This window comes from Apus apus, chromosome 2 (assembly GCF_020740795.1).
Source record: "Apus apus isolate bApuApu2 chromosome 2, bApuApu2.pri.cur, whole genome shotgun sequence".
In the NCBI taxonomy this organism is placed as follows: domain Eukaryota; kingdom Metazoa; phylum Chordata; class Aves; order Apodiformes; family Apodidae; genus Apus; species Apus apus.
The window spans coordinates 32,783,422-32,797,292 of record NC_067283.1 but is presented as its reverse complement, the minus strand read 5'-3'; the positions used below and the strand labels follow the sequence as shown (position 1 = coordinate 32,797,292).

The following is a 13,871-nucleotide window of genomic DNA, read 5'->3' as shown; positions in this document are numbered from 1 at the left end:
TGTCAAGCTTTGCTTCCCCTAATGACCTAGCTGATAAAATGGGAGTGTTACAGTTGAATGTGAACTTGGGTCACTTTCTGGCCAAAATCACTATTTTCTCTGGACTTACACTTTATGAAATAAGCTAATGTCTTTATTTGGTTTACATATAAGACAAATAAGTTGATGTTTTCCCTATGTTTTCTTTTATGGCCCACTATCTCATGCCATTTTAACTGTTTTACCTGCCCAGTCATGTGTATTTCTTTATGCTAAAGCAAAAGGGCAACTATGTGTGTGAAATCATTCTTTCCTAAGACTTATCTATACATCCATATGGCTGTAGGAGCAAGTCTCTGTTATCAGGGCAGTAGAAGGGGAAAGACAAATGGATAATTGAAAGTCTCTGACGGTAAAAGCACTTAAAGCAAATGCTGGTCATACAGTGTAAAGGCACTGAAATATGTGCTCATCTCAGCCTGGCAGGGTTTGGTGGTGCAGACACTTTCAGAAGACATCTGCATTGCTGAGCTGGAGTGGTGGGAAGGGAGCTGTGTTTTCTGGGCACTGTGCGGGAACTAACAAAACCTACTTGGTCAGACCTGGCTCTATACAGGATTAACTCTCTGGTGTCTTCATGTATAGTTCAGTTAATCTGCAGCAAGGACCAACTGCATATAGTGAAGTAAGAGTTGAATGTATTTCTAGAGTAAAAGAGAGGTGGAGTTGCCTTAAATTCCTGGTGTGTTCCTAAAACCACTGAGGTCTCTGGAAGCATTTTCACTAAGTGTCTACTGTGATATTCAGTGATCTTGCACTTTTTGGGCTATTTTCTGATCAGTTAATAATACTGCATGATAAAATCTCTATCTGTCTATTTATGGCCAACAAGTACAGCACAAAAGTAATTACAACACACACAGTACACACAATCTGATATCATAAATTGGAGGCACCGAGAAGATGTGGCTGGCATATCTGCAAATATATATATTTTTTAAATGTAAGTATTACAAAAATATTCTAGACACAGTTGGATGCATTTTTGTCTGGAAATAGAAGTACCCCTAGGTTATGTACACAGTCATCTGTAAATGTAAACCTGCAGAAAGCAAACAGAAACTGAAGTGTGAATTCAGACCTAAATTGCTTCTGTGTAATAGCTTTGCTTCTGAAACTGCTGTAGTAGTTTAAAATGTTAACACCCCATAGCTGCTTGCCCTTGCCTGGTATCACTCCAGTCCCACCTGAATTAGACTGGCTGAACATGGAAATGCTTCTGCTCTGGTTCGGTGCAGAGGAAAACAGGCTATTTTAAGGAAGGGCTCAAGGTAACCTTTTGTTTTGCTGTACAATGAATGGGCTAAAACTATGGTGCCATGTACCTTTTTGCTTGGTGCTTAAACAGTTCTAAGAAATCTCTTTCCCTGCTTCTCAGCAGTTGTGTCGGCAAATGTTGCTACTGCTGCTGGCAATAAATAAAAATTCCATTCCCCAAAAGAGTTGATTTTAGCCTGAATTAGCTTCTCACGTCCTTTCGGTGGATAGCTACATGCACAGTTGTGTCAGTAGAAAATGGGATGGGGGTTGGATTAGGAATGAGCTGCAGGAGATTAAATGGGAACAGAGGATAGCTTCTGGAGTCTCCTTTGTAGCAGTGTAATTGCAACCCACATTGAGCAGGTAGAATATTGTAGTTAAAAATCACAGCCTTAAATAAGCAAAGCTCCCTATAGAGCTTTGAAGTGCTGACCAGCCTTTCTCAGTGCATTAATGTAAACACTTAAAACATCAATTTAGATCTGAACAAAAGGTACCTCTTTAGTCAGTTTAACTAGTGCATGCTTGTTGTGGAAATTTGCATTTCTTTATGCCTCATCTTTGACTGCTGTAAAAAGTGGCTACATGATCAGGCATAACTGTAAGGTCTAATTTAAGTTAATGCCTTTACTAAAGTAACAGCAGAGTAAATTAGGGTGGTTGATTATGCTTTTTTTATTTTATTGCTGATGGTTAAATTTGCAGCATAGCAGTTACTGTTAGTAATCAAGCTATGGTATGCTGTGCCTGGTGAAGCAAAGCATATTTTAGAGAAGTACTTCTGGAACTAAAAGCCACAGTATCTTTTGAAAATACTGTTCTTCTAACCCCCTCCAAGACTCCATATAATTCCAGGAAATAAACCAACAAATATCAGGCAAGGAGTTTATTTTAGCATGCAAAGTGTGGAACATGGCTACTCGGCCAGCTGCTCTGGGTGGCTTCCAGGCTGGTGTGACCTGTGTGGGTGCTTGGCTCCTCTGCCCTGGGATTTGTGAGTGGGGAATACAGGTGATGGACACTGTCCTAACCTGCTGGCTAGAACCTGCCTGCAGTGGGTAAGCGGTTCATTAACTGAAAGCTTTCCTAGAGGTTAGCATCCCAAAAAACAAAGCTGTTGTGCAGAAGTTCTTGTACTGGTTTTGATGGTCTGGTGTTTTTTAAATTACAATGTTTCAAAATATTTCCTCTAGATAGCTGGTTAACCCTACCAGTAAGAGCAAAACCAGAGTATTTTTGCTTAATGCAAGGGCTATGTAATTTGTTCCTGAATTATTTTAATTTCTGGATATACCTCTTCCCTTAGAGAGGCACTTTACAGTGATTTAATTGTACTAGAAAAAAATGGCTAATTAAAACTTTCATGTTACTAGTCTAGGACTGTTGTAGTAATCACTGGGTTTTATTGCATGGGAAGTGCTATTCAAGGACACAAGCATCACAGCTCCCTCTGCAAGAGGTGAAGAGAGTCTGACTCGGAAAGTTTGGTATGTGTGGAGATGGGGAAACATTGGTTACTGTGGTGAAACAGTTTTTTTTGTTGTTGTTGTTAAAATGAAGCTTGGGTTTGCTACCTAGTATATGTAAATAAGAGGTAGTAATTATATCTATCTCAGTTCTTGGGCCAGAATGGCTGTTTCAGAGGTTTAGACACTGTTACTAACTGACAAAATGCTTTGAAAAACATGGTAGAGACCGATGCCTGCTGTGGAGTAGGGCAGAATATCAGATTCTTGTGGCTATAGGACCTTACTTGATGGAGAATGTCTGCCTATCAGAAGAGTCAGTAGAGTGTGGGGGAGAATGCCTCTCCCCAAGGGGTGTTCTGTTTTTACAGTGGGAAAAAGCTCTGCTTTCGTATTTCAGAGGTGTACTACAAGTACGGCACTCCTGTTGCAAGGCATAAACTTACAGGAAGGTGTTGAGAGCCCTCATGCAGAGGGAGCTCAGCATTTTTAGCTTATTTGCAAAAAAAACCCAACAAAGCAAAAAACCCAACAAAACAAAACAAAAAACTAAAAAAGGTTAAAATTACTGCCTGTAATCCTGAAGCTTTGATGTACCTCAGTAACTCCATTGACTAGAAGGCACATTTATATTTCATTAGAATAAAACTCTCATGATAAAGGTGACTTAAGAGGGGAAAATTAGCTTGTATATTTCTCTGTGACTTATAAAAAAGGCATTTAAATTGGTCTTTCTAAACCTGAGATATAAATAGATTAAATGTTGTCTTCCTTGGTTTGGCAAAAGGTCTCGGGCAAGTAGCTGGAGCAGAAGGAAACTTTGTTTTTAATTGTAGATACTTGGCATTGGAATTGTTTGTTTATACCTTGCTAGCTTTTGATGGCTTCAGCAGATGTGCTGAAATGTAACAGAAATGCAGCCTCTTCTCTGAAGGTTTACAAGGGCTGGCATTTATCACAATTGCTTGTCATGGCTCATGACATGTTTCAGCTGCCATCTCTTACACTTAAGAAACAAGGATAAAAAGCAGCAAATAGCCTAAGGCTGGAGGCTTTAGCCGGTGGTGTAGCTACACAGATACATCTGAATTGATAAAAATCTGTCAGGTAAATGCTCTGAATTGGTGTTAATCCCATCCGCAAACAAGATGCCTTGCATTTCTGTGCGGGAACCTAGCTGCACCCCGTGGCATCACCCAGGAGAGTCCTTCAATTTTATATCAAAAGGATTTTCTGTAACTTTATTCCTGCAAAGGGCCATTACTCTGGACATGGCTCTGGTGTTTGTGCTTCTGAATACAGGGGCTAATTAAGATACTAGCTGACAGAGCATGGATGAGTGTGACTGAAGATTCTCCCCAGGCATTGTGGGAGCAGCAGTGAGGCTGTGGGTGCTTCTCTCCCTCAAACTGTGAAAGGCAGGTCAGCCACAAAAACATTTGTGTGTGTTTTTTTTTCTCCCTTTTAGGAATGATATTCAGGTTTCCAGAATATAGTTCAATACTTTTTAGTCATTCTTAAATGAATGAGCTCTATTGATTTTTTTGTAATGGGTAATTTACATTTTATTTATAAGAATATGACTTTTGCAACATACCAACTTCATATTTGAGATCTTCTGGATTACCTCCACCCACTTCTGACATGTATGTATGTATATCCACTCTTCTCCTTTTTGTTTGTATTGCTACTGTCAGGACTTAACTGCTTATATGATTCACTTAGTATTTTTATTTTAGGGCAGGCAATTGAATAAGAAGCAGTCACTGGGCTTGAGCTTTGCTGTCATGAATGAAAAGCAAGCTGTGAACAGCTATTCCTTCTCCCAGCCACTGTGCCACCTCTACAGCACTGCTGTCAGGGTTGATTGTGTGATTCGACTTGAACATGCTCCAGGCAGTGTCAGCCCGGTTAAGAACATGAGAACAGCCAGGCTGGGTTAGGTTAAAAGTCCATCCAGCTCCAATCCTACTGTAAGCAATGAGTAAGGGATGCTTAGAGTGTTAGAGAAATAGAGCAAGTACAAATACTCCTTCTGATGTGCATACTCAGCATCTCCCTGTCTGTGCTAGAGGGATTTTGCTGTACCCATACTGTTAGGTAGCCCTTGGAGGACCTGTTCCTCATTAATTTATCAAATTCCTTTTTAAGCCTGTGTATACTCCTGACCTTCATCATCCCCTATGACAGCAAGTCCTGCAGTTTGTGTGTGTGGCATGTGAAAGTGTATTTTTTTTCTTGTTTGTTATAAGCTCATTCCCCACAACCCTCACTTGGTTGTGATACAGCGCTTTGGTGATGGCAAGTGGTGAATAATCTATTCCAAATTCATCATCATACTAATCAGGATTTTGTGCACCTCTGTAACACCCCTGGGAGTTGTCTAGTTTCCAGGTTAAATCACTAGTCATTCCTCGTACCAAATCTATTCCATTAAATCTGATCATCTCTGCCACATCTGTCACATGGTTTTTGAGATGGGGCAGCCAGAGCAGCATGCAGTGTTGCAGCAGCATGTGCTGGAGTTGGCACAAAGTGAGGGTGGCAGCTTCTTATCAGGGTGGGGAGGTGGAGGGAAGTGGGAAGGAGCACAGTAAGACCCTTTTGGCAGCATTAAGCTGTTTTATCAACTTTGTTAACTCAGGAAACTGCATCTTTACTGTTCAGCCCTTTTCCCCAAGCAGCACAGATGCTTCAAGACTTACTGGTAACTTTACTCCACAATCATTAGGAAACACTTTGTCATTTGGTGCTATATTAATGTCCTATGTTATGTTATTAGTTTTATTTATTTTAGGCAATGGAAATAATTATTAATTTGAATTTGATTTGTACACTTGAAAAATCAGGTTGCAAATACATGAACAAAGGGCATTCAGGAATGACACAGTTCAGTATTGTGCTTAAATCTCAAAATATTAAGTACTCTTTGAATTTACAGGTTTTGTAAAAAAGCAGATATACAATGTCTTTGGTGTAAAATGTGCAGTTTATTATCACTGATTTTATGCCACTGAAAAATTGCACAAAGAGGAATGAAAAAACTTGCTCTTGTTTACAGAATGAAGTGGTAGTCATGTGCTAGAAACATGTATATTTTCCCTTGTAGAAACATTGAGAAAGTTTGAAGGGTGAGAAAAAGTTAGTATGAGTAGGATCTTACTATGTCCCCTTTCTATGTCCCCTTATGTCTCTTTTCAGTGGGTTTATTTACTTGACTTATGTAAGACCTTATTTCATTACAACTTTCAATTCCTTTGCACACCCACTTCTCTAAAGCAAGGGTCAACTTAGCAAAGTATTTGGATTAAGAGTTCTTCTGCAAATATTACTAATAGCATCTGTCCTGGAGAAATGGCCACTCAAAGTAAAGGTGCTGAAGCATCATGCTTTTGATAGATCTTGGTAACTTTACTTTTCTTCTGCCCATTGAAATGTGGTTCAAAATAAAAGCTGCACCTGAAAACATAGCTAGGAATATTTTTTAAGTTATCTTGTGCTTCAAGGACTTAATGCATTGAAGTATGGGAAGTAATCATGTTGGCTTCTTTGAGCCATGCTTTTTAAAGGTGTTATGCCTCTGTGAAGGGGATGCCCATCCCTAGGGACCAATGTCTTATTGCATTGCATGGGATTCTTCCATTACTCTGAGATCAGGCATACCAAGAAACCAGCAGTGCTTCAAAAGGAGAGGATCAGACACCTTCTAGCTATGGGGAATGGTGCTCACTGTGTTGGTCCATCAGGAACACTATGTGCAACACACACAGCTCTGCTGTGCTGTGGCTGAGTCAGTGACCACCTGCTTTGTGCCTGCCCTGGGCAACACTGGCGCTGGGAAGCACACTGGACACCATCAGTGAATGGGCTACACAGTTATACTCACCAGCTTTTGGATATTCAACAGCTGATGTAAAGCAGAATGGACCATGAGCCTAGGAAAAAGAAGGAAAAGCGTTTCAAAGAGCTCTCAGGTGGGAATTAAGCTAAGAGGGATTTTGGCAGCTTTTGGTCTGTTTTTGCAATTGTTGCAGAACTTTAGGCATGGTTCTTTCTGTGTGATCCGTAAGGCACCTGTATAGAAAAAATAAGCAATGCAGAGTAGCTGTGTAAGTGACAGATGTTTTGCACATGTATAAAAAGGGATTGCACGGTAAGGTCAGACAGACAGTAACTGTGCAAAAAAACAATTCCCAGGTGTTTTGTTTCCAGTGCTTTGGGAGAGGCATTTACAGGGAATTAACAGAATTTATTTATTCAGAGTCCTCTTTGTTTCCTGCTCCTTTCCTGGCCATGCCCGGAGGATGTTTCCATGAAATAGAGAGTGGTGTTTCACTTTGTGCCAGCCTGCTCAGCAACTGTCAGCACCCTTCCTCGTTTGATCAGTTCCCAGCAATCATTCTCCTCCCTGTGCCTGCTCATCATGCAAAGGGCTCTCCTCCACCCTTCCAACATCTCATTTCAGGCAACACTCCTATAGATACATTCACTAGCTCATGATTTTTTGAATTTTAAATATCATGCACATGAGGATGCATGTCTAAAAGCACTAGGTAAAAGTTAGTTTTCTGCATTCAGCCATTTAATATTTCTCCCTGAGTGGCTGTTGCTACGAAGAACATTGCTTTTGTCTGTTCCTGTAGTAATCCTACAGTATTTACAACGCGTTTTCCACTTTTTTTTTCTTTTTTTCTCTTTGATAAAACATGATAGGTTCACAAAGTAGGTATAAAATGTGGCTCTTCCTTTGTATGTATCACAAAGTGCCAGGCATTGAAAACCAAACCTTTCTTGGCCACATGATTCAGCAGCAGCTGATTATCTATTTAAAAATGCCTCCCTTGTTTATCCAGAGATGCTTTACAAATTATGTTCTTCTAATGCACCACTGCTGTGGATGAAATGTGCCTTCAAATGCAGGTGAAAGGCTTCAGTTCTGACAAGTAAACAGCACTTCCTAACAAACCCAGTTGTACCATAATGTGAAAAGAATAGTAGCAAAGGCTTCTGACCATAATCATCCTGAGTTGGGAAACATTGGTAGCTTTACTCGGTATGCTTATTTATTTATTTATTTTTATTTACAATGGCTATATAGTGTAGGCAGGCCTGAGTCTTGTTTAAACTGAGGTTTGTCCTTCCTGTGGTCACTCAGATGCAGTGGAAAGGAACAGCACCTTAATGGTGTGTGGATCAGCAAGTCCAAATCTACATCTGTCAGCCTCCTTTCTTACCACATTGGCTTTGCTCTGTTTAGATTGCGGATTCCTACCCTTGCTGTTATCTCTTCCTTTTGATAAACTCTGCAATGAGAGGAAATGTTCTTGCATCATTTTCAGGAGTCCTGTTTCCTATGTGAGGTCTGAGAAATGGCTTGTAGCACTAGAACTCTTGGGAACTTATTTTTCTGCATGGAAACTAGACCAGCATAATGAGTACCCTCTGTGCAAATTCAATATTAGCTGTATACATAAGGTCAAGCAGAAGCTAATGACCATTTTTACATACAGAAATGAGTTACAAAACCAACATTACATTCCATGCTTTTGTCATTTTAAAATGAAATAAATTCTGGAGTAATTTATATTAAATTGATTTAAACTACACAGCATAAATGAAATGAATCCCAGATTAGTGTTTGAGAGAAAATTGCATCATTGTTGCTTGTGTGATAGTTCTTTCCTCAATTTACAAGTACCTTTATTCCATCCCATGCTTGCTGTGCTTTTTTAGATACGGAAGTGCTGAACAAGGCTGTGAGTGGGAATCTGTCTTTAATATTTTTTGCATTTTCTTTGTTTCTTTAATTAGCTGATTTACTCAGCTGATTGCACAGCTGTCTGGGCAACACTCCCCCAGGGGTCTGCCAACTGTTCCAGAGATAGGTAGTGTATTCGGTGAAGGGAAATCTCTACAATAATTTGCATATATATATATGCAGGAATAGTGGGAAGGAATGAGAAAGCTCAAAGGCAATTTTTGTGTTGCTAATAAAAGGAAACGTGTTAAGGATGAGCTTAAAAAGCTCTCTCTTTTCAGTAATTTCTGGGAAAAGATTACATTTCATGGTACATAAGGAAGCAATTCTCGGTTGGGGGGTTTTATTCCTGGGATTATCGCTGTTTCTTACATGCAGCTTTTGGGGATTTTGGAGGTATTCGGTGCTTTTCGGGTTTCCCCCTGTAATTTGGAAATAGGAGCACGCATGAGGACCTAGTCTGTCTTAAAATAGTCCCCGAATCTGAGGTTTGTAAAGTGTTACTTGCTGCTCATCTTCCTTTCCTCTGCTCAGCACTAGTGCCTAATATAAGCTAGTGGATCTGGCTTTTAGTTTCCCCGGTGGTATCAGTATGAGCTATTCATTTTTTTCCACTCTGATAAATTAATAAGCATCAGCAAACATTATAACATGTTCAAACAGCTCAGAGCTGCCATAGTAACCAGCCTCTCTAGAGCTCTCTGTATACCCTCCACGAAGAATAACAAGGAATACCACAAGTTCCATTGGTCAAAATAACAGTAAAGTTTTTAAAAATCATGAAATTACTTTAGAATGATGTGATTTATTTTTTTAAAAAAAGTTGTTTGTGGTTTGTTTGTTTGTTTGTTTTGCTGTCTGTTTCTGAAAAGCTTCATGCTAGCAATTTCCTTTGAAAAAAACCCCCCAGATAATAAACATGCCTCTCAAAAATTTGGGGTATAAGAAGAATGCTAGAAGTTGTGAGCTTCCCAGCAGCTGATGATAAATCAGTTCCTGCAGGCTTGCTGGCAGTTCAGAGCACTGGAGCCTTCCCCGGGGAATATTCATGCAGATTTCTGAGGTCTTTTCAACGGTGATGGTTTGACAGGGACAGAAAAACAGGCTATAACCATGCAGAGGGGGATGCAACAGTGAAAAATCTGTTGGCTTGTCAAATAAACCAAGTTCTTCTCTTCAGAAGTAGGCTCTTTACCACTTCCAAGCTGGTGTGTGTCTCCTATCTGCAGAGGGCACGTTGGTGCCTTTTGCTTACTGGCTAGAAAAAAAAAAAGCTGCATACATGAATTTTGATCACAGAGTTCTGAAAGGACTGAAATTTTCAAAGGGCAGAGTGGTTTGATGTCCCAGGACGTTAGCAGGTTAAAGAACAACACTAAATAATAAATTAACATCCTCATTTGAAGTGAAATATGAAGGATGTAGCCTAAGGGGTGACCAAGCTTTGTATGGTGAGCAGAGCTGCCTCTGGAGCAGCTGTGGGGACGGTGGACCACTCGCCCAGGCAGAGCACAGGCTGTGCTGGGGAGCCTGGCAGTGTGGGTGCAGCTCTGGCTACTCCCCAGGCTGTGACTGAGGGTTCACAACGCTCTAAGCAGGTTCAGCCTTGGGAGCAGCATAGGGCAGCACAGAGGTAACCTGCCTGTCGCCTCCAGAAGGCAGGCAGTTCTGCTCCTGCAGCTGGACTTCAAGGCAAGCCTGAGGGCTGAAGCTGGAGCTGCGTGGCACAAGACGTCTGGCAGCAGTGCCGGCTTGCTGGGTGCCCTGTCCCCTGCCCTGCCTGTCAGCTTTGTTCCTAATAAAGTCATCAAACCCAGCCAGGTTAAAAGTAATCCTTTGCCCATCCACAAACCCGGAATGCTTTACGGTAGCGTGGAGAGGGAATACTGAGTACAGGAGGTGCGGGACAGCCAGCAGCGAGGGGAAGCTGAGCTGGCTTTCCGTCCTGGAACGGCCATGTGGGTGCCGCCCAGAGTGAGATAGACAGATGTCCCTTCCTGCTGTTCAGCAGCAAAATAGTTAACTGTGATGGCAGTCCTCTCTTAAGCGTTTAAATAATTAGCTTTCAAAGTTGACACCCTATTAAGCCAAAGGGAGGAAGTTCACACCTCTCCTGGTGCTATTGTTCCAGGCTGGCTGGCTGCAGCAGCAGAATGACCTAGTGCCGTGGTTTGTGTTGTGAAGGTTATCTTTGCAGCCAGAAGGGGTAGAAAGAAGAAACTTCATCTGTAGAAAAGGAAGAAAGCACAATACAGCAAAGCCTCTGGGAAGATTGCAGTGCTCTGGGTTTCAGGACTTTTTGGTTGTGGTTTTAACTGTCCTTTCCAGTTTCAGTTGAGTAAAAGATTTTGCTATGCTGAGCAAGACACAATATTAAAAGGAAATAATGTGCATTGTATTATGTGACTTAAAAAAATCTTACTCATCAAATAGAATTAATCTTCAAGCTGGGTGGATACAGAACAGAATAACGTGGAGGCTCTCAGGATAACTGCTCTGTGGGCAACCCTGACACTCTCGGCAAGATTCTTCTGTAGGCAGGAGAAGGTCCATAGTGCTGCAGGTTCCTTGCATGCCGGTGTATCTAGCTAAGGTTAGCCCTTTTGCATGCCTGTAATGCTCCATGCTGCCAAGGAAGACAAATCTTGCCCAATTTCTTAAGTCTGTGTTCAACTTTGTAGCATGGCAGTAAAAGCAAGGGAGTGTTGTTGGTCAGTAATGCTGACACAAAGGATGTGCTTGGCTCCAGTGTGAGCAATAGTTAGGTGCCCCTTCCCTTCACACCCCCAGGCAATGGCTGAGCCTGCTGAGGTAGCTAGTATAAAATGATGCACTTTTGTTTATTATTTCTCTGTTACCTTTTCTGCTAATTTAATTAGCTTAAATGGGATTACTAAAGGACAAGGCTCTCCCCCACAAGAACTCTCTGTTCTAACATTAGTTTCTAGAAGAACCTGCTAGCAAAATCTCAGTTCTGGTCCATGGGTGCACAAGCAACTCAGATCAGATGATGGCCCTTGTGATCCTTAAGCAACCATAAAAAAAATTGACATTCTGAAATCACTAGGCTAATTTGCAAATGGACACATTTGAATTGTACATTAGCAAGGTAATGCTCATTTAACATCTTTTCCTTTCATTCATGATGAGCTCTTCTCCAATGGAGGAGAAATGCTGCAGGTAGAAAAGAGAATCGTCACACTATTTTTGTTTACACTTTTTTCCTATCTCTGGTTTCAAGCCTGAACCCAAACGTAAAAAAGATACATGTAGATCAGGGTAAACCACTTTTGTCTTCCCCTGATTATGCTGCTTTGTAAGATCTCTTGGGACTGTTCTTATCAGAGAGCAAAGCTGGGTTTATGGTGGCAGAGAAGGAAAGGTTTGGCCTAGCTCCAAAGTTCACAACTTTTTTCTGTGTACTTGTTACAGTCTTAGGGAACTGTCCCAGAATCAACACTGGCCTGGGAAACTTTCCCATCCCACCCTAACTTTCTGCTCACTTTTCCTATGGTTGAATTTGTAAGGTTAAGCCTTTTTATTAAAAAATAAAAGACTGAGTGACAGTAAGTGAGACATTATCCTTGAATTCTTACTTTTTACGACAGAACCAGTATTGCATGCACAAGAGCCCACAAGGGCAGTGCTTGGGCCAATTCAAGGGGTGTCTGAGAGTTGCTGCAGGGTTAGGAGGCATTCTGTGTATAGAAATGCAGCAATCAGTTTCTTACATGTGTGTGATGATCCCCAATTCAAGGGGTGTCTGAGAGTTGCTGCAGGGTTAGGAGGCATTCTGTGTATAGAAATGCAGCAATCAGTTTCTTACATGTGTGTGATGATCCCCAATAAAACACATTTCTGAATACACTGGAATAGTTTAAGAAATTAGTGGTTTTTCTCTATTGTTTAAACAAAACATATGGTAACTTCTTCATACAGAAACCAAGAAAATATAATTATGGGTTGCTATTTGTCTGTGTGACCACTTACGCCTTCAAGGGACCACATTCTTCTGATAGAAAAAAAATATATGAGATGGTGTGATTCCTTGAGTATTGCTCCCTGGGTGTAGCTAAATGGTTCAATTGTGACTGGTTCTTATGGGTTTGGGTAAGAGGCAGAGACAACACAAAAATCAGGTTTGTGATGGAAATTTCATGAAAAAGAGGCCAACTGCTCCCTCTTTCCCAAGAGAGCTGCAAAGACGTCACTGTGAGGTATGGGATTTTATTTTTTTTTTCCTTTAAGAAAATATTTACTAGTTCTTTTCTACATTCCTTACACAGTCTAAACAACACTGAAGCCAAGGAGAGCTGGGTTTGGATTATGAACTTTTCCAGCATTTTTAGAGTTGATCTCTGAAATCGCTAATAAAACAATACTTTTTTTATTTTTATTTTTTTTTTCAGGCAGTTAATTTAGTGTACCTTTAAACTGAGGTTGTTTTCCTATAATCTTTAAAAATGTTTCAAATTGCTCATGTTAAAATTGTTCAACACCCAAGGATCACCCAAGGATACCTGTATCCATCAGTGGTGGTGGTGGACATGTACCCTCTTTCCCTTTGTGCCAGGTAAAAGATATTACTGCCCGCAGCTCTGGATGTTTGCTGCTAGTCATTAGCTCCCCAGTCAGATAACAGCTCCTCACTAATCTGCCAGCTCAGCCAGGTTAGCAATAGGGTGCTGCTCCTCGAAGGTCTGCCCATTTGCTTTGGTTGAAGATGCCCTGGGGTGCTTGCCCTAGCACTAGGTGGGCAAGGGGACACTTGTAACAGAGGCTGGTGACAAGAAGCCTGTTAGCAGCCACTCAGCTTTTCTCCTGGCACAGCTGTTTGCAGAGCACCCATCTGCCCAGGCTTGCTGGAGATGCTGGCTGGATTAACGTAAATCACTTAAACCTGGATCCGTGGTTTTGTTACTAGCAAGGTGCGACTCCTTTAAATACCATGATTAATAGCCAGCACCTGTGGGGATAGTTTGCTCATCAGTGGATCCAGCAAACTGCATTTGGGAGAAATGAAAAGAGAGTTAGGGAAATGTGTTTCTGCTTACGCAGCCACAGACTTAAGTGATTTGCAAGTGGTTGAACAACTGTTTTTTATCATTCCTTAATGGCTCCTGGCATTGCAATGTCCCTGTCTCATGCCAGTTTTTCTGAGTAGCATTGGGCAAGTGGGTGTCCTGAGTGCTCTGTGTCTCCTGCAGTGGGTAGAATGGGGTCACATGTGTGGGAGTGTGCAAGAGGACAAGACACCTGTTGGGAGGAAGGCTGGGAGGTGGGTTGTAAGGGGGGGGACTGCATAGAGCCCTCAGCTTGGTTGGATAAAATAGGTTGCCTTGGGAAAC

General features: G+C 41.3%; 1 protein-coding gene across 2 annotated transcripts in view; it reads left to right on the top strand.

The window, feature by feature from the left end:
* The window catches only part of RAPGEF5 (Rap guanine nucleotide exchange factor 5), a 159,677-nt gene that overhangs the window by 44,001 nt on the left and 101,805 nt on the right, over positions 1–13,871 (top strand). The gene's annotated exons all lie outside the window — the stretch shown is intronic.